At 37.5% G+C, this 20900-nt stretch overlaps 1 long non-coding RNA gene across 1 annotated transcript in view; it reads right to left on the bottom strand.

The window, feature by feature from the left end:
• The window catches only part of LOC119527079, a 43861-nt gene extending 24181 nt beyond the window's left edge, over positions 1-19680 (bottom strand). The window contains exons 1-2 of the long non-coding RNA XR_005215320.1: positions 19626-19680; positions 5474-5564 (exon numbers count right to left, since the gene is read on the bottom strand). This is a non-coding gene — a long non-coding RNA (uncharacterized LOC119527079). The remainder of the gene's footprint in view (positions 1-5473; positions 5565-19625) is intronic.
• Positions 19681-20900: the final 1220 nt, after the last annotated feature.

Raw genomic sequence — 20900 nt, 5'->3', positions numbered from 1 at the left:
GAGATTTACTCCCCTGGCTGTCAGATCCCACATGGGGAGGGGGAGAGTGATATCACCTGCCAAGTTGGCTTAGCTAGAGAGAGAGGGCCACATCTGAGCAACAAAGAGGGATTCAGGGGGAGACACTTAGGCACACTTATAAGCAGGCCAAGCCTCTCCTTTGCAGTAACAGGCTTCTTAAGGGGAAGTCCCATGATAGAGGGTTCATCACATAAAACCGTCAGTCCTCAATGTTTGTGAGAACATCAGCAACTATCCAGGTGAGGAAACCCAACACCTCTGCATTTCCCCCCAGCTCCTGTGGTGTGCTCTGCAAAATTTTTTTTCATTTTTTTAAATTAACTTTATCAAAAAATTAAAAATAACAGACAATAAAAAAACATACCAAACAAAACCAAAACAAAGGAATAAGAAAAAAACAAATAACCTAAAATAACAACATTACTTCCATAATGTTCCTACTCTATCAAAAGAAAATATACAGACTGTAACCCAGCAAAGGAAAAAGAAAAACAAATAACATAAGATAAAACATTTCTGTGAACTTGTGCCTACCATACCCACCAGAAATTAACAAACCTTAGTCATTCCTGAGCATTCCCAGAATGTTAAATATACCCATGATAACTTATCTGTTCTTATTAGGTTATTGTTTTCCCTTCACTATTTGCTATCTATTGCTAGGTCCCCTACATTATACATTATAAACCATTTATTTTACATTTTTCAGTGTTCATATTGGTGGTAACATACAATATTTCTCTTTTTGTGCCTGGCTTATTTCACTCAGCATTATGTCTTCAGGGTTCATCCATGTTGTCGTATGTTTCACAACATTGTTCTTTCTTACTGTGCATAGTGTTCCATTGTATGTATATACCACATTTTGTTAATCCACTCATCTGTTGAAGGACATTTGGGTTGTTTCCATGTCTTGGCAATTGTGAATATTTTTTTTTTCTTTTTAATTTTTATTGGGATTGTTCAGATACTATACAATTATCCAAAGATCCAAAGTGTACAATCAGTTGCCCCTGGTACCCTCATACAGCTGTGCATCCATCACTGCACTTAATTTTTGTTCAATTTTTAGAACCTTTTCATTACTCCAGACAAGAAATAAAGTGAAAGATGAAAAAAGAAAAAAAAAAGAAAAAAGAAAAGGAAACTTGAATCCTCCCATATCCCTAACCAACCCCCCTCAATTGTTGACTCGCAGTATTGGTATAGTATATTTACTACTGTTTATGAGAGAACATTGAAATACTACTAACTGTAGTATATAGTTTGCAATAGGTATATGTTTCTTCCCTATATGCCCCTCTATTATTAACTTCTAGTTGTATTGCTATACATTTGTTCTGGTTCATGGAAGAGTTTTCTAATATTTGTACAGTTAATCGTGGACATTGCCCACCATAGGATTCAGTTTTATACATTCCCATCTTTTGACCTCCAACTTTCCTTCTGGTGACAGATATGACTCTGGGCTTCCCCTTTCCACCTCATTCATGCACCATTCGGCACTGTTAGTTTTTCTCATATCTTGCTACCGACACCTCTGTTCATTTCCAAACATTTAAGTTCATCCTAGTTGAACATTCTGCTCATTCTAAGCAACCACTCCCCATTCTTAAGCCTTGTCCTATATTTTGGTACCTTATATTTCATGTCTATGAGTTTACATATTATAATTAGTTCTTATCAGTGAGACCCTGCAATATTTGTCCTTATGTGTCTGGCTTATTTCACTCAGTATATTGCCCTTGAGGTTTTGTCATCAACCCATTTTTTTTTTAAGATAGTTTTGTTCACACACCATACATTCCATCCTAAGTAAACAATTGATGGTTCTCTGTATGGTTACATATTTATGTGTTCAGCACCTTCACCACTATCTATATAAGGGCATGTACATTTCTTCCAGAAGGCAGGAGGGAGAGTCAAAGAAGGTAGAGGCAAAAGAAAGAGGAAAAGAAATGACAGCTAGGAAGTAGCAAAAGGAAAAGTAATCTTAAATCAAAGTAGAGTAAAGAGTCAGATAACACCACCAATGTCAAGTGTCTAACATGCCTCCCCTATCCCCCCCTCTTATCTGCATATACCTTGGTATATCGCCTTTGTTACATTAAAGAAAGCATAATACAATGATTCTGTTAGTTACAGTCTCTAGTTTACGTTTATTGCATCCCTCCCCCAATGCCTCCCCATTTTTAACACCTTGCAAGGTTGACATTTGCCTGTTCTCCCTCGTAAAAGAACATATTTGTACATTTTATCACAATTGTTGAACACTCTAGATTTCACCAAGTTACACAATCCCATTCTTTATCTTTCCTCCTTTCTTCTGGTGTCCTACATGCTCCCAACCTTCCTCTCTCAACCATGTTCATAGTTATCTTTGTTCAGTGTACTTACATTGCTGTGCTACCATCTCCCAAAATTGTTTTCTAAACCACGCACTCCTGTCTTCTCCTATCACTCTGTAGTGCTCCCTTTAGTATTTCCTGTAGGGCAGTGTCTTGTTCACAAAGACTCTCATTGTCTGTTTGTCGGAAAATATTTTGAGCTCTCCCTCATATTTGAAGGACAGCTTTGCTGGATATAGGATTCTTGGTTGGCAGTTTTTCTATTTCAGTATCTTAAATATATCACACCACTTCCTTCTTGCCTCCATGGTTTCTGCTGGGAGATCTGCACATAGTCTTATTCAGCTTCCTTTGTACATGATGGATTGCTTTTCTCTTGCTGCTTTCAGGATTCTCTCTTTGTCTTTGATATTTGATAATCTGATTATTAAGTGTCTTGGCATAGGCCTAGTCAGATCTATTCTGTTTGTAGTACACTGCGCTTCTTGGATCTGTAATTTTATGTCTTTCATAAGAGATGGGAAATTTTCATTGTTTATTTCCTCTATTATTGCCTCTGCCCCTTTTCCCTTCTCTTCTCCTTTGGGGACACCAATGATACGTACATTCTTATACTTTGTTTCATCCTTAAGTTCCCAGAGAGGTTGCTCATATTTTTTCATTCTTTTCTCCATCTGCTCCTTTGCGTGTAGGCTTTCAGGTGTTTTGTTCTCCAGTTCTTGAGTGTTTTCTTCTGCCTCTTGAGATCTGCTGTTGTATGTTTCCACTGTGTCTTTTGTCTCTTGTGTTGTGCCTTTCATTTCCATAGATTCTGCTAGTTGTTTTTTTGAACTTTCGATTTCTGCCTTATGTATGCCCAGTGTTTTCTTTACAGCCTCTATCTCTTTTGCGAAATATTCTCTAAACTTTTTGAATTGATTTAGCATTAGCTGTTTAAATTCCTGTATTTCAGTTGAAGTGTATGTTTGTTCCTTTGACTGGGCCATAGCTTCGTTTTTCTTAGTGTAGGTTGTAGTTTTCTGTTGTCTAGGCATCTGACCTCCTAGGCCACCTCAATCAGGTTTTCCCAGATGAGAACAGGCTCAGGTCACAGAAGGGGGAAATATTCAGTATCTGGTTTCCCTGATGGTTTTTCTTAGAGGATTGATACACTTGTGCTTTTCTGCCTGGCAGGTGCACCTGTCAGCCTGTCACCGGCTGGTGTAAGGGGGTGTGGCCTGTGGCTCTCCTCCCCCAGGCTTTGGAGTCTGGTTCCAGAAAGGTGGGCAGTAGAGCTGGGCCCCTCCCTTTCCTCTTGGAAAGCTATACCCCCTCCAGAGAGGTCAACTGCATATCAATAAATTCTTTGTTTCTCTGACTCTGCTGATCAAAGTGTTTTGATTTTAAAATGGCTGCGACTGTCTTTACTGCAAAGTGCTGTGGGCTGAAAACGGCTGCGGTTTTCTCCACAGAGAAAGAAAGGGACAGAAAAGCAACCAGGTTCCTCCATCAGCCAGAGATAGCACCCGATCCTCTGGGCTCCCCGTCCTGAGACAGATATATCCCCCGACTCTCCCAAGGTCAGTTGTCACCAAAAGTCTCTGTCTGCCTTTTGAGGATTTGCTGTCTGTATTGAGCAGTTAACATTAAAACCCCAGTTGGAGCTGGGCTGAGAGAGTGCTGCTCTCTAGCACCATGAGGCTTCTGTGAGGGAGGGGATCTTGGCTCTCGGCTCTCAGCGCGGGTCCGCAGTTTTACTTACGGATTTTATGCTACGATCTTGGGCATTCCTCCCAATTCAGGTTGGTGGATGATGAGTGGACAGTCACGTTTGACTCCCCGCAGTCATTCCAGGTTATTTACCAGTTTTTTGGTCATTTATGAATTGTTCCAGTGGGGGACTAACAGTCTTCCACTCCTCTCTATGCCACCATCTTAGCTCCCCTTACTTTGTCTTTGAAGATAACAGAATCACAACATTGTAAGTGAAGTCAACTAGAATCCTATTGAAAGCAGTGAGGCGGTGGCCATTAAATCCCAATCACAGTCAATTATGAATGTAGATGCCTAATCTACGGAAGGAAAATTCATTTTGCCGGCAATATATGTGCCAAATTAGTAGGCAAATGTCATTAAAGGGTTCATGTTCATTCTAAGGGAGAAATCTGAAGTTTTCTTACTAGGATGATCCAGTGTGTCAACTTCTGTTGGAAAACTGAAGTTAAAGCCTTGATTTAAAAAGAAATAGTCTTGAAACACAGACAATAGCACAGTCATCCATCCATCTTGAGACTATTTGAAATAATTTTCCAAAGTAGAAGATAGCATTCATTCATTACCAATCTGCCTGTGATGCTACACTGAGGTCTGTATAAACCGAAATAGGCTTGGCCTCTGGCCTTAAGAGGATTTAATCTATGACATATGCCAATGATACAGTTAAATATCACATCAAAGTATGGGGAAAACTTTAATAGAATATTTGAGGGACATAGAGGCGTCCAATTGTTTGTTTGCTTGTTTGTTTGTTTTCAGATTGGCTATGTTCAAATAAATAATTGTACCCTGGTTAGGCCAGCAGACTTCTTGTAGTGATGAAGAAAAATAAAGTGGGCTAATTTCCAAATATTTCTCAAATTTGCCTACTTGTCTCCCTCTTCACTGTTATATACTTGAGGCCAACATCATCTCTTTCTGCAATGTCCTTCTAACTAGTCCCTTGGACTCCAGTCTTGTCCCTCATGGGAAATCATTTTCTCAAGTGGAGTCAGTGAATTTTCAAAAGTAGGCACATGATTGGTTCATTTCCTTGTTTAAACCCTTCAGTAGCTCTCCAGTGCTCTTAAATTAAGACCAAACACTTTGATTGGGCTTACAAGGCCCAGTGTGATATAGCTTTTGCTTATTCTTCTACCCATTTCACTCTTTGTAAAATGTGCCACAATCTCTAACACAGCTGGTTAATGCCTACTTACTTTCCAGGTTTCAGCTTCAGTATTGATTCTTCTTGGAGACTTTAAACTTTTTCTCATCTTAAAGGCCAGGTGAGTTAATCTTTCCATGTGCCACTAAGGCTTTCAAAATATGCCTCCCCTATAATATGGTTTAGTACTATCATTACTTACTTTTTTGAATCTCTTCTAGTTTCTGAGTTCTTTGTGAGCAGGGCCATCCATTTCCTGTTTATCACTGTAGTCCTCACATTTGACATAGTGCCTGGTAAAAAGTAGATAGTCAATAAACATATTGTTGAATTAAGGAGCTCTATTTTTTAGTTGTTTGGTTGCTCTTTGCATTGTTGTTTACACTGACTCCCAAAGCAGCTCTGTCCAATAGGACTTGCCATGATAACGGAATATTTTGTATTTGTGCTGTCCAGTATGGTAGCCATTCATCACAGGTGACCGTCAAACACTTGAAATACGGTTAGTGAGACTAAGGAACTAAATCTAATTTAAATACCCATATGTGGGCAGCTCTATTGAGCAGTCTAGTCCCAGATGTTTATCAGATTCATATACATTCAAACATTTTCAGGAAATGGGTCTAGAGCTGTACTTTTCAATAGTAGCTACTAGCCACATGGGGCTCTTTGAATTTAAGTTTGCATTAATTAAAATTAAATACAATTTAAATGTTTAGTTCCTTGGTCATGCTAGCCACATTTCAACAGCTCAAAAGCCAGATATGGCTAGTGGCCACCCTACTGGACAGAGCAGAGAAAATTCCCTTCATAACAGAAAGTTCTAATGAACAGTGCTGGTTTGGAGAATGGCTCAGCTAACCAGAAATGAATGTTACCACCACCCTCCTATTTTGTCCCAACTGTCGGGAAGACTTGGCTAGAGAGATGGGGTCATGGTGCTCACCTTATTTGAATAGGATATTGACCCCTAGATCCCAGGGTAACAAAAAATTAGGAACACTGATGAGAACAAAGTAGCTGTCACTCACTGGGGAAGACCAAGTTGACTCAGGCAGGCCTTCTCCTGTGAGAGAGTGTCAGGGTCAATTTCAATGCCCCCAACTCAGGCTTCCTATTTATTCCCGGATGTCAGCCAGTCACCAAGGTTGCAGTGACTTCTTGACTCCTGGCTGCTACCTGATTCCCAGAAGGTAACTGCTTCCCAGAGAATCTCTCTTTTATCTCTATTTGCATTCAGTTCTCAGATTGGCCATCTCTCCGCCCCCACGATGCAGCTATTGGCAGCTCCTCCTGTCTTTGTTGCCTCCAGAACAGAAAACCACAAAACTTCCCTGAAGACCACCCAGAAGCTTCAGCTGGCGCAGTGTGGCGCTGTCCATCTGCCTGAAGGCACTGGGCACGCTGTGCCAGGAACACCTGCACACCACAGTTTGCCCTGGCTACCTCGTCACTTCGCAGTGACATTCAAGGCACAGCCCCTGAATGCCCAGGCTTGAAATTGCTACTTTAGAGGTTGTCTCCTCCCCCTCAGCTTCATCACAGCAGCGGGATGCTGATCAGCTAAGAATGGTCCCAAGCAGGGGGTTAAAGTCAGGGCATTTTCTGAGGAATTTGCTTCCCCTCCTGCTTGACAAAGCAGAGTGTTCTGTCTTCCAGGGGCACAGGGAAAAAGCCATCTGTTTAGCTAGGCTTCTGCCATGAAGGTGGTCCCAGGGCGTGGATGTTTAAATATTGTTTTTCTGCTCTTCTATTGTACATTTGGAACTTTAAAAATACATGAGTAAAAGAATGATTAACAGCCAGACTTCAATTTCTATTAGGAGTCCTTTACTTTTTTTTTTTCTTGCTCAGTTGACTTTCTTGTCCACTTTGTGAATCTTCCCCAGAGTGGTAGATGGTTCCTTCACTCAGCATGTCACAACTTCATAATCCTAATTTCTCAATCTTTGGCCGCAAGAAGGATTTTGCGTTAGTTGTTTTACTTGTCCCATTTATTTCCTCTCATGCTCACTCCACCCCAGTGTTTTTAAACCACAGCCATTAAAAAGTTCCTTGAAAAAACTTAAATATTGCCCCCACCCCTCACCCCAAATGTCTTGTCAGGTTTCTTCCTCTTGTTTGCTTCAGAAAGTGGCACTTTGATTGTCCATTAGAGAGTTGTTTACATTTCTCCAAAAGCTCCATTTAGTTTCCTTGACAAGGTGGAATAAGTGACTGGCTGTGATGGATAGAGGCACCTGTCCTAATGGCTGCTCACACTGTGCCCACCAGTGCACGTTACATTGATAAATTGACAACAGTTGGGACATGCTCTGCTAGCAGCGAGAATGAGGCTACGAGGACAAACACAGGCGGTTAGACAGTCTGCTTTAATATTCCTGGGAAAGGTATACAGCCCCCTAATCTAACACCCCAACAGCTGTGGTAAGGAATTAGTGCACAGGCAGAATTTCTTTGTTACCCTGACACTACCACCGCTAGTTAGTCTAGAATTATATTTACTGTAGAAGATCCCTTAGTCTTCCAATTTATACACCTGCAAACCTTGAGTTGGATGCCCCAATTAAAACAACATTTCAAGACTTTAATTTTAATGTTACATATTTTTGTAGTTTTTGAATTTCTGCCTTGAAGACTTTTCTCCTCCCTCTGATAAGAAAAATAGCAAGGACAACAAAACACGGCCTATTAACTATGGGTTGATTATCCGGGAAATGTGGGAAGTAGCCTTAGTCAACACTAAGGTGTTAATTATCTGGAATAAGGAACTCAGGAGGTTCTAAATTTCCAGGCATGAAGAGGTGACTGTCTATCACTACACTCCGCTCAGCTGGGGCTCATGGAAGGTGTTTGGTTTTCTCTCCAGCTTACCCTTTCATTTCCCGTTTCCACTCTGTTGGTTTCCTGTGGAAACCAACCTCTGCTGGTTTCCTTTAATAAGACTGGCGCGGCAGTGGGTCTCAGCAATGGAATCTCCCCAGGTTGACAAAGGGCCACGGCAGCCTCATGGCTTCATGGGCAGATCCAAGCCGCTGCAGCCTCCCTGCACGATGTCCTTGCTCTCAGAGAAGTGGGGAGCATCAGGGCAAAGTGGTGGGTGGGTCCAGACACAGCTGGTCCAAGAGTAGGAGCAGCCGCCCGCAGCAATCTCAGCACAGCCCCTCGCTTCATCCATTACAGGCTTATCTTAACTGAAGACTAATCTCTAGGAACAAATGACCACAGAGAAAACGCTACAACTTAATACAAAGTCGTAAAAAAAAAAAAAAAGGAATGCAGGAGAAAAGAAGCATGGACATAATAATGCTTTCCTGAGCCTCGCTTTTAAATAGCCTAGTTACCGATTTTATGATAAGACACAGTTTGCATTTATGATTTGCATGGATAATGAAGCAATTAGCAGCCATCATATATAAAACATGCTAGTTCTTCATTAGACCCTAAACAAAATGGCATAACACAAGATGTATAGCGTGGCAAGGCTCGGGCAACTTGCTTGTTCTATTTACTTTGTGGGGAGTTTTGTTGGAAGCTCTGTTGCTCCACGCATCATATTAGAAGGCTAGACTGTGGTTAGTTTGATGTGCAATTCTGACTGGCTGGCAGTCGCCTCCACTCCCCACCCCCTAACTGCTACTAAATTTCATTTCAAGTTATAATTATTGACATTGGAAACAGCTACTCGTATCACAACAACAAAGCAACAATTATACAGGATCTGGTGTTTCTCATGCAAATTATAGCAATAAAATACAGGAAAATCCGGCCCACTTACAGACCAGTCTTTGTCTTTGGAGAACACAGTCTGAACTATTTGGTTAACTAAATTAAAATGTAAATCTTGGCTGGCTTTTCTTCTTAGATAGTGATATGAAACAGTTTCTAAAAGACAGAAGAAGCTTAAGGGACCACATTTCAAACAACTTGTCATGAATATATTTTTTTAATGAATTAGGGCTGAAAAGCTTAACCGTCTATAACAATCAAGAATTCTAAACTGCTATTCACATAGAGAAGGCATAAGGGGAGATAGAGAGTCCTATATATTTAGCCCTTATATTTTTGTTTATAAAGGAACTTTAGTGCTTTGAAAGATATGTGGTAATAGAGTCCTTGGCATTTTCACAAGTAAAGGCATATCTCTCTTATTCCCGGTAGGTGTAACATGTATAATGAAACATATAACCTAGAGAAGGAGATTAGTGAGCATTAAAACTTAGTTCCTTTGCTTTATTAGAGTTGCTTTCCTTCCTGTCTTTGTCTCTTCTTCCATACAAAATGGAACGTTGTGAAAGTGTCACAGTAAGGGAGGGCTAAATTAAAAAGTCAACCACAGTGGCATTAGCATTTAGGAGCTATGAATGCAGCCACTTCGAGCCCCTTGGAGTTCTGCAAAGAACCGGAAACAATGATTTGAATCAATAGGGAAATGCTATGCTTCCCGATCCATTATCATTACTGCTTTTAAGAAAAACAAAACTAAACTAAACAAAGTACCCTCAATGAGCATAAAAAAGGGTTGGATCCACAAAGCCTAATCAGTACTACAGAAGACTACATCAAAGGAAAGGAGAAGAAAAGCAACTGCTTGTGCCCCTGGCCAGGATTCAGCTAACAAGGCATCTGCTTTGAAAGCCATACCCCTGAGTTTGACCACAAGTAAACTGACCCGTATGAAGCCGAGACAAAGGAGGATACTGACATTTAATTTATGTATTTAATTTTTTTTATACAGGGAAAAGCAATTGTGTGATTGCATCTCATTTATAACAAATCTGATCTTTAAAAGGCAATAATTTTACAAATGCACTTTTGCATTAAGAATACTGTTATCATAAGCATGTAGCAAACGCTGTGTGGGCAGTCAGTCTGACTTATAGCAGCTTAGTACAGCCGCTGCAAGATAACCAAGAGTAATGGTTTTTGATAATCAGGCCACACTATTAATATAACATGAACCACAAGTGCTTTTGTACTGCAGCCCCTGGTTAAACTAGCAAATCTCGTTGGAATATAAAGAAGGGGTGGGGAGTCAGGTTCCGTTTTCTGCTACTTCTGTACTGAAAAATATGTCTCAAGGTGCTGTCTCAGGTGTTTCATGTCTTAGGGAACATGTAGCTGTGCTGAAGAATGTTTCCATTTAGAACCCGTGGTCCTTTCTGTTCAGTTCGAGCTCAATGACTACCCACTGGGTCAGAATTTAAGTCCATGAAATGTAGCAGATGGATTTCAAATGGCAGTTCTGTTGGCTGGGGTAAAGCTGGTGGAGCATGCTGAGGTCTATAGCAAGCCGGCTTTATGCCGGTCTCTCACTGGTCTGCGACTGTTGAAATATTGCTGGGTGTAAAGGGACTCATTTTGGCTGATGAGAGCAAAGGGGAATGCTGCCCCTTCATCGTAAATGTTAATGTGAAGGAAAATATGAGGGAAGCACTTCTGGTGGTAAGAGTCAGGCAACATAATCATAACAAGTAAAACCAGGCTTAAGCATGTCACTCCAATGTTTATTCATATGGTGACATTTACTGTAACTTTCCTCTAAAAGGCAATGGTTTCCTCCTATTTTAACAACCCAGAAACCATTATGAAGTTATCTTTGGACACATGATGTGTATCTCTGCCATATAGCCCTCCATTTCCTAGGACATGTGCACTGGGGGTGAATTATGTCTTGAAAATCAATGCTTGGGCTATTTCTGTAAACTTGAGGAGCCATGTATTTAGTAAAGAAATGCCTATTTCCTGAATTTCACAATGAGGGGAGAGGGTTAGAAAAGGCTAATTGAAGAAGCTGAAGCTCAGCAAGATTGAGAGCTTTGTTCAATCATTTAAGAATTACCTCCAGCATCATGTTTTTCATAAAACTTTCCCTAATAATGCAGATCAGGCATGGACCTCTCCAGCTTTCACGTCAGGAGATGAAGGTGAATGTCTACAATGTTTCCATTGTGATACTCCTGTGGCAGTTGTCATAGACTGCCCTGTACTCATATTCATTCATTCATCCACCAGACATTTATTGAGTGCTTACTGTGTGCCAGATAACAGATCAAGCATGGAGGAAGATAATGAAATGAATCTGGCTCAAGGAGATCAGAATCTGGTAAGGAAGAATAGGCATGGACATAATTATGAAACTTGGTAGAACATGATAAAGACCAGTCTGTTTAAGCTGCTGTGGGAAGATTACATTGAACAAGATGCAGTTAATGAAGACGATGGGGCACTTAATCTGGGCCATGAAGAATTTGCAGGTTTGGCTTATGTGTTTTATCTCCCCTACTATCTTGTAAACTAGTTGAGATTAGTCACCATGTCTAATTTATGATGTATAAATTATCCCAGTTGTACAGACGAAACTGAGGCACTGAGAGGTTAACTAAACTGCCCAAGTTCAGAAAGCTATTAAATGGAGAAGCTAGATTTGAGCTGGGGCAGTCAGGTTTGTCTTCAGAGTCTGCATTTCTAACCATGAACTTGAACCACCTCTGGTCAGTAAACATTGTCTGAACGTTGTATAAGCTATCAGAAGTTCCTCAGCAGTTATAATGCAACTTCATTTACCACTAAGAATTTTCTTAAGAACACTTAGCTTAGGAAATGAAACAAAAAAATCATCAGGGTGTATAAAAATCAGTTTGTGATTAAATTATTTATCTTCCCAAGAAAGTCAAGCCATTGTCCACGATATATTTGTTCTCTAAAAAGCCTTGAGGTTGTGGATGATCTAGTAGGGTCTTGATTTACACTGTATTTTTTTGAAAATAGTTTTTATTGTTTGATGAATTTGCAGCATCTTTGCTCTTGGCAGCATTTATACTTTCCTTATCATCACACAATGTAATGATGCACATCCATATGGTAAACACAGGTTCTATGAACCTGAGTCACTAGCACCCTTGGTGTCCCACATGAAGTGCAGAACAATCCTTTCACATTAGAGGAGAGTTCATTGATGCCTGGTTCAGACGATGCTCACAGCTTGATCTTGTCTGCACAAATTGGCCCTCTGAATGGCATAGGTTGTAAGGAGCTGGTGGGCCAACCTCATAACGGATGACCAATGGCACCAAATTTGCGAGCAAATGAACTGCATACAGACACCCCATTTAATTGGAGAAGTGAGGAAAACTGACGTGTTCAGGTGGATCTGCGTTTCACCAGGTTCAGTCTCTACCTAAACCCTTTGTCCTCAATATAGCCAAACTTGTCTTTCCAAAAAGAAGCCATGCAAAAATGCATGAGAAACTAACAGACGCATATATTCTTCTAAAAATGGGTAAAGAACAAAGAAATTTTAATTCCCAATTTTGTTGAAGTTGCTGGGAAATGGCTCTTGTACATCACTGAATGGACTGCGAAAAAGAAAAAAAAAAAAATCCATTTTCTGGGTAAGTAATTTGGACACTTGGTCCAGAGCTATAAAATGCTATGGCAAAGGTACATGTAATTTCATGGCTAGTATTTCATCCCAAGGAAATGATCAGCTATGAGCATAAAGATGTTTAATGATGTACATCTAAAATTATTTAAAATATTAAAAGGTAGAAATAGCCTAAATATTCATCCATAGTGAGATAACATAATACTTTCTAGTACATCAATAAAATAAAATATGAAAAAAGCAGAGTACAAAACTGTACATAAAATATTATCTTAATTTAGCATGAAGAAAACGCACCACAAAATAAGCAGATATTATGTCTGCATGGTAGAATTACTGATACTTTTAATTTTTATTCTTTTTATACTTTATATATTTTCCAAATTTTATATCATGAATATATATTGTTTTTTTACTGTGAGGAAAAAGTAAGTATGAAGCACTATTTAGAAGTAGAAGGTTGTGGACATGCCAAAGATCCATCCAGAAGGATTCTAGACTTTCTCCATGAAGGCTTGCCCCTCTATTCCCAAAGTCCACTCTCGATTGCTGTAAAGCTCTTTGGCCATAACCCTTCTCCTTACATTTATGCAGTAAATTCTAGGAAAAGCAGAACTTGTTGAGGAGATACAAGAAAGCAGCCATTAGAATAACGAGGAAAAAGAATGGGTATTAGGATTTTATTTCCAATAGAAAAAATATAAGGAAGTTGATTTGGAGAATTTGTTAGAAAATTTTGAAAATTTTCTTCCTGTCTTAGTTAAAACAGCTCTAGTTCTCTGGGTGACATAGTTTTTGAACTGAGAACATAAGCATATAATATAGCTTGCTCTTTTTACTTCATAGGTGATAATGTCTAACTTTAACAAGTCAAACATTTTGAATAGATTTCAGTTCTATGTTTTCAAGATAAGAGGAGATAAGAGGCAGCAGTATTTAAATCAGACATGAACATTCCTTGCCTTGGTCTTCCCTAGATAAGCATTAATTTCTATGTGGCCACATTGGTTTTAATGGGCTAATGCTGGCAGTTATTAATTTCTGTACTATTGGCTTGTGATGAAAAAAATCCTGGACCATTTCATAAATGCTTCTTTTTAGCTTGAAAAACTGAATCAAATAATTCTGATTTCCCCAGATATTGCCAAGTTGCAGCTTCACTCTCAATTATATTCTTGTTCAGAATGTTCACTTCCAGTGATTTTTTAAAATTAATTCCTTTGTACTAACAGTTTATGCATTTTTAGTTGGCATTGAAAATGTTAAATTTAACTAATTCTCATACAGTAATTTAGAGAAAAATTGAACTACTTGAGTTTGCTCACTTTTAAACTTCAGTGGCAATAACAAAAAGTTCATTTCATGTTAACTATACTTGTGACTATAATTTCATTAAAAACTTTTTAATTAAACTATATCTATTGTTTAGTTTAATATAAGTGAATTTATAAATTAATGAAATTAAAATAATTTAATAATTTAAAATATTAAGGGATAATGTGGTATAATAGTACAGTCCAGTAGAGCAGCCCTGGCAAAGAAAAAATGTCTCCACATTGCAGAATACTAAAATTGGAATAAACTGTATATAGTCTATAATCCCATCCCCTCTTCTTAAAGATAAGAGAGTCTGGATAAAGACAAGCTGAGAGACTTGTCCAATATTCCTCAGTCAGACATTGGCAAGCCCAGCATTGGAATACGGATTTTCAGACTTCCTTCTTAGTCACCTTGCCCCAGGCTATGTGAGGCAAATTCTGCTAATACCCTTATAAGGTATGGAAATGGTTTCTTGCTTGTTTTTACATGTAACAATGCAAGCTACCTGAAAGAAAGCACAGTCTCAAAAATAAAAATAAGTAAAGGAATCATTGACCAGTATTAAATAATGTGGGCAGTGAAAATGAATATTTACTGTGAAGAGCAATGATAATAATGTCTTGTATGGTGTAAAATATATTTAGGATTAAAAGGCATGGCAAAAATAACACAAAAAGTAGAAAGTGCAAGAGGAGTCAACATGTTGTAACATCTTAGCATTGTCTGGGAAGGGGTAAAAACATTAATTTACATTTGACTGTAATAAAACAAGGATGCATGGCTCAATCTCTAGGGTAACTATTAAAATAGCAATACAGTATTAGCCAATAGACCAATTGAGAGAAAATAGGATGATTAAAAAATGGGTTGATTAATTCAAAAGAAGGAAAGAAGAGGAAAACATAAAGCAAGAGGAATAAGTAGAAAATGAATAGTAAAGTTATAAACTTAAAAATATCAGTAATTACATTTAAAGTAAATAAACCAAAGACTCCAAGTCAAAGAAAAAAATTGTCATATTGGTTGAAAAAACAAGACCCAATTATATGTTGCTTACATGAGACATACCCTAAATATAAGAACATAGAAAATTTACAAGTAAAATGATGGAAAAAGGATGAGTGCAAATCCTAATCAAAGGAAGGCTGCTATATTTATATCAATATCAGACAAAGGAACATTTTCAGAGACAAAGCATGAAATTTCAAAATGACAAAAGAGTCAAAACATCAGGTTTATATAATAATCCTAAATGTGTGAGAACCTCATAACATAGTTTAAGAATGTACAAATCCAAATGATGAAACAAAAGCAGAAATATGCATATTTATAACCATGGGGACAGACTATATCTCTCAATAATTGAAAAACAAAGCAGACAAAAATCAGTAAAGACATAAAGGATCTGAAAGTAACAATGACAATAACAATGTACATTATTTTCAAGTACATGTGGAATATTTACCAAAATTAACTACATACTGTATCATAAAGCAAGTCATACATTTTGGAGGATTGAGATCAGAGTGTTTTCTGACCTCAGTGGAATCAAGCTAGAGATCAATAAAAGTAGTATCCAAAAAATATCTGAATGTTTGGAAATTAAGCAACATACATAAGTAATTTATGTATAAAATAAGAAATCACAAGGGAAACTAGAAAATATTGTAACCTAATGATAATGAAAAGTAGAACATATCAAAACTTGTAGGATGCTGATAAGGCTGTGATCAGAGGAAAATTTATAGCCTTAAATGGCTGGACTAGGAAGGAAGAAAGGCTTAAAATTCACAATCTGAGAATTATCTTCAGAAGTTTGGAGAAGTGCAAAAAATGAAAATAATGTAGAAGAAAGGAATCATTTAATATAAAAACAGAAAATAATGAAATAAAATAGGGAAAACAACAAAGCAAAAAGTTTGTTCTTTGAAAAGACCCTTAAATTGATAGACTGATAAGAAGAGAAGATAAAAGTTACAACTATTATAATTGAAGAAAGGGACATCATTCCAGATCCTAGAGACATTGAAAGGACACTATAAGCATATTATGAACAACTTCATGCCAATAAACATGATAGTTTAGATGAACTACACAAATTTCTACAAAAATGCAACTTTTCAAAACTAACACCATAAGAAATAGAAAATCTAAAATTTCCTGTATCTACTAAACTGAATCCTCAATTAAAAACCTACTCTTGAAAAAATCTATAACCCCAGATGGATTCTTCAGTGACTTCTTCCAAACATTAAAAGAACATTACACCAATCCTACACAAATTCTCCCAGATAATAGAAATGAAAACATTTTCCCATTCATTTTAAAAGCATAATCTTGATACTAAAACTGGTCAAGGACTTTAAAAGAAAAGATAAATATAGGCTAATTTCTCATACATACATAGTTGCAAAAAACTAAACAAAATATTAGAAAATAAAATTTACTGATCTTTTAAAATAATAAATACATCATAGCCTAGTCAAGTTCATTCCAGGAATGCAAGACTGGTTGAACATTTAAAAATTAATCAATGAACCATGTACACCAAAAGAATAAAGGAAAAAAAATTATATAGTCATCTTACTGAATGCAGAAAAAATAGATAAAATTCAACATTCTTTCATGATTGTAAAAATGTTCTTGGCAAACTAAGAATAGAAGAGAATTTACTTAATCTGATTGTGCTAGTATGAATCTGTTATGTACCGCAGAAAAGCCTATGTTCTTTTAATCCATCCCTGTAGATGTAGACCTATTGCGGGTGGGACATTTTGATTAGGTTGTTTCCATGGAACTATGACCCACCCAATTCAACGTGGGTCTTAATCCTTTACTGGAGTCCTGTAAGAGAGCTCAGAGATAGAGAGAGAGAGGGAGAGAGTGAGAGAGAGATTAGAAAGAAAATGCCCTGGGGGAAGCAAGAAGGACCCATAGAAATTGAGAGAGCCATTTTGAAACCAGAGCCTGGGAGAGAAGGACCAGCAGATGTCACTGTGTGCCTTCCCCTGTGACATAGGAACCCGAAATGCTATTGGCCTTTCTTCAGAGAAGGTATCATCCTGTTGACACCTTGATTGGAACATTTTCATGACCTTAGAACTGTAAATTTGTAACTAATAAATCCCCATTGTAAAAGCCAACCATTTCTGGTATATTGCATTCTGGCAGCTTCAGCAAACTGAAACACTTATCTAGATTAATTTTTAAAAAACATTGACTATATGGCCACAATGACTAAAGTATTTGGACTTCTTTGGCAATAATGTTGATCACCCAGAACAGTTTCTATGATATTAAGGACCATCAGTGCTTTGCAGCTAAGAGAATTTAAACAGGTAAATAAATGCCCAAACCAGTTGTTAATCCTCCAAAACTAGACTGTCTTTAATCATTCCCAGCTTAGTTTGTGATCCCTTCCATTTTGCCTTATGAAACTTTTTAAATTACTTTAAGGAATTTGCCTTTCTTCCTTCTTGTTTAATAAAAATATCCAACAGGATATATTACAGTTAATTTGAACATTTTTGTATTCTCACTTATATATTTATTAAATTATGAAGAATGACATAAAGACAAATCTATTCATCTCTGATTAAAAAAGCAAAAACAAAAACAAAACAAAAAACAATGGCCCTTAAATAGAAATAGAATTCAAAATATGAAGGAAAAAAATACATAGTCTGCTCATGAATGGATGAGTTCATAATCAATAGATCACATCTAAGGTTTGCAGTTTATAATTTGAGAGACAGACAATGCTCTTGAAGAAATCCATTGTATAAAGGAATATTAAGAATAAGAAGGGAGCTATCACAAAAGAACTGTTCCTAAACACCTGAGACCAAAATTCTGCCATCATTCTTTTTTATTTTAAACAGATAATGAAGACTTCTAATAAGGAAAAGCATACCAGAATACTCGTCTACTCATTTAGGATGATCTTCTTTAACTTCACAGCAGGATGTTGGGCTTTTATTTTCTTGAACTCCCTTGAAACCAAACCCCTAGTTCAGTATCAACTGAAACTTAGCCAACTAAGTGTGATGTAGGCCACTCCCTGGAAGTATGGACAACTTTTTTCCCATGCAGTAAGTTACTAAACCTGACATGCAATAAAGGAAAAACTCTTTTAATGCAGAAGGATTCATTCAAAAACCCACCATCTGGAGTGAGCCGAACAATATGATCTGATGTGGGATTCAAATGAGTGAAGTACAGATATTAGTTTATTTACTACATGCAGATAGGCTGGAGATACCCAGAGATGGATATAAGAGGAGAGATGACGTATGTGGAAGTTTGACATGGCACAGCTTGGAAGTAACTGTCAAACCTGGTTGACTATTTGCACATGTGTAGAGATTTCTTTGGTGCTTGACCTGTGTAAATGAGGATTGATCAAAATGGATTTAGAGGAATAATTGTTTTGGTTTTCAGTCTCTGCTTAAGATAAAGGTAATGACAGAAACTGTTAGTAATTGGCATCCCACAAGATGTATGTCTGCCATATACATGACCTTGTTCAGGAATTATCCTAAAGACTACACTACAGCAATGCCTGATTTTAAAGATAGCAGATGTGTCTATTTTGTGCATTTTATCCCTAGAGCCTTGCACAGTGCCTGGCACATTGTAAGTGCTCAATAAATAGATATTCAATAAATGACATCTGAGATCAGCATATGGTTGGATTTGCCTTTCTCCCAGCACTGGTATTGATTGAAAATAAAATTTTCTGAAAAAACTTCTTTTCAAAAAATTTTCTTGATGACATTTTTCTTTTCTTCGCAATTAAACATACAAACAAACAGAAACTTGATGTCCTGATGTTAACTTGTTGTTATATTAAGACTTTCTCTCTCTGTCTCTTTCTCTCCTTCTGGGTATAAAATATGTACACACATACATATATATGCTTACATAAATATATACATAAGAGTCGATTCACTTTATTAGCAAAGTCTCCACAAACACTGAATTAGTGAATACTGAATCATTGGTGGTAGGGGAATACAGGGTTACGTTTCTATGAGCCTCTCACTCAGTTGATCAATACACAACCTAATTTCACGTGTGTTTCTGTTTAAAGACGCCTTATATCTTTTACTTCCTCCTCAAAGTTGCATATGATGATTCCTTAGGAAGTTTGTTTCACCAGACTTTTAAAGACTGTCCCCATTCAACCCCATGCAGGAACAGTATCCATACTTCAGAAGAATATTTGAGTAACATTTAAACAAAGCCTCTGAACATAAATTTAAGCAAGTTTAATCATAAACCACCTTGGAGGGCAGGGAATTGGAGTTCACTGAAAAAGGTGTTGATGTCTGCGCATGTTGTCAAATGTCAGTGAAAGCTCCCATGAGTATTAATTATGGGGTTACCAATATAGTTTAGCAAGAAGGCAAATTTGCAAATACGGAATCCACAAATAATGAGGAACTGACTGTATATACACACATATACACACACTTAATGTCTCTGAATACTTTCAAAACAATTTTTAGGAAAGCTACACTGTGTCATGCATCTATCCATCATATTCTGAAACCAGGACTAAATAGCACAACAGGTCAGGGTGCTTGCTTTACTGCATACTGTATCCCCATTAGATTAAAGACAGTTAAGAGAGTGCTTTACTCACTGCATTCATTGATGTGGCCAGAATGACCTTTTGGTCTCAGAAGCATCTAGTGCAGTTGAGCAAACGTTCATCTTCTTTAGCCTACAGAGTAAAATACGGACATTGCCTTTAACCAGTGTCAAAAATGCTGATTTCCCTAATGGCTTAGAATTTGTCTGAAGAAGCAAGGAAAATAGGGTATTACTAAAACAAAATCCCCATACATTCTTATAGCCGTAGGAAGATACAGGAAAATAATGTTAATTTAATATCCATATGGAAATCCATATTTACTCACAACAAAGTGACCATAAAAGAGCTATTATGTTTTGGGAGTTAAAATTCACTTTCAACAAATTGATTCAAACAAACTAGCCCATGTCTGTCTTGAATGTTCTATTATTTTTTTCCTTAGAGGTCAAAGACACAAAGTTTTTGAAAAATGTTAACAAACAAAGCACACAAGATGCGAATGATCATTGTAAGGACTTCCTGTTAACCAGGGAAAAGTAAAGTTAACATGCCTATGACGAATTTTGTGGGCTATGTTTTAAGGGAATTTAGACATAATTTAGACATGATTTCTGTAGTCAAGGAACTTGAGTCTGGTGAAGACAGTATGAGGGAGAAACACATAAAAATATTAAACAATATAATTTATCTGTCTGATATGCTATAGTCTGTCAACAGAAGTCAAAGAAGGCTGTTTTTATCTTTGTCTTCTGCATGCTGTTTTTCTTCTTTTTGGGGTAGTTAAGGCATTTAGCCATATGAATATGACTGCCCTTGAGTTTTATAACTTTTTAGTTTGTCTATTTTGTTTTGTTGCATAGACAATTCTAGACTAGCTAGGTCCACACTGGTAACATGGTGATTGGGTAGGTAAGGTGGTGTATGTTTCCTGCACTCACATCACACCTTTCCCCATGGCTTCTCTACCATTGCAGCATCTGCACTGAGTATTTTTAATACATCGGTTTCATGCCTGGAAGACTTTGCATATTCTATGTCCTCTGCCTAGAACCTCTCTTCCCACTCTTTTTGCTTGAATAATACCTACTCATTTTTTAGGTCTCAGTTTATGAGTAATTTTCTCCATTGGTAAACTCCATAAGAATCATTGGGTCCCCCTCTTAGGTGACCAATAACTCCTTATTCTTAGGTTTATTACATTTCAACACTGTATTTCTCTTGGGAGCACCATCCTAACTAGACTGTAAGCACCTTGAGGGCAGAGAATAGGGACTATATCTCGTTCAGGCTTATATACCATCTTTGCATTGAGGTACACTCTAT

Source organism: Choloepus didactylus, chromosome 2 (assembly GCF_015220235.1).
Source record: "Choloepus didactylus isolate mChoDid1 chromosome 2, mChoDid1.pri, whole genome shotgun sequence".
Lineage (NCBI taxonomy): Eukaryota > Metazoa > Chordata > Mammalia > Pilosa > Megalonychidae > Choloepus > Choloepus didactylus.
Note: the sequence above shows the minus strand (reverse complement) of the source record. Positions and strands in the feature narration are given on the sequence as shown.